Source organism: Podarcis cretensis (genome assembly GCF_951804945.1).
Source record: "Podarcis cretensis genome assembly, chromosome: 15".
NCBI classification, from domain to species: domain Eukaryota; kingdom Metazoa; phylum Chordata; class Lepidosauria; order Squamata; family Lacertidae; genus Podarcis; species Podarcis cretensis.
In genome coordinates this window covers 34737144-34738279 of record NC_137185.1, presented here as the reverse complement: position 1 = coordinate 34738279, position 1136 = coordinate 34737144, and positions in this window count along the sequence as shown.

Sequence of the window (1136 nt, the reverse complement as noted above, 5' to 3'; positions counted from 1 at the left end):
TTCCTCCTCCTCCCTCTAGTAGGCTGGCCCCCGCGTGCTCCTGCCCCTTAAAGGCGCACTTCAGCCTTGCACTTGAACTTGGGAAGAGCGCCACAGACATCCTCCGAGCGCGCGGGAGACCTTGGAGAGCTGAGGGTCGGTGAGCTTTGCGAGCGCAGCTTTTCTCCCGATTAAAGCGCAGAGATCAGATAGATGGAATCTTTATTTGCATCAGCCACTAGCCATAGCGATAAAATAAGATGTACTGAAGATAGAGGTAAAAACTTAGAAAATTAATTTTGGGGGTTTATAGCAATAATCAAATATTAGATCTTATTCTAATTGTCCCCGCTAAAAACCTTGCAGTTTTTGCTGTCACCTGATCATCTTGATCTTCTAAATGTAAGGACATGGTAGCAATGGTTGAGAGACCCAGCATGGACAAAAGTAGAGGGGTAAGAACCTCACTCCTCAAATCTTTATAAAGAGTGCAAGCCAGAAGCACATGAGCCACAGACTCCATACTGCCATCTCCGCAGGGACATAACAATTTTTTCCAGCAGAATTTTTTGAAATCAACCAGCCGATGTCAGTATATTCAATCTTGTGAAAGTGAAAGCACACCTGTATTTGGGAATTGTTAAATGTTGCTTGAAGTGCGGAGTGTTTGAGGACCAGGACAGTCAGCGGGAATCCAAAATGCTTGTTTACAAAGCTATTGTACTACCAACCTTACTGTATGCTTGTGAAACATGGACCACTTATAAATGCTATCCCCAACGCCTCAGAAGATTCCATCAATGGTTACTCTGAAAAATGTTATGCATCACTTGGGGAGGCAGGTGAACTAATGCCAGTGTACTAGAAGTAGCAAAGATTACCAGTGTCGAAGCAATGATTCTTCAACATCAACTTCATCATGTTGTGCGGATGCCTGATTATTGTCTTCCAAAGCAACTACTCTATTCCGAACGATAAAAATGGAAAGTGTAATGCTGGTGGTCAACTAAAAGAGGTTTAAAGACTCTCTCAAGGCAAATCATAAAAAATGTAGTATAAACACTGACAACTGGGAAACACTGGCCTGGGAGTGCTCCAATGGGAGAACAGCCTTTACCAAAGGTGTCATGGGCTTTGAAGACACTCAAACTCAGGAT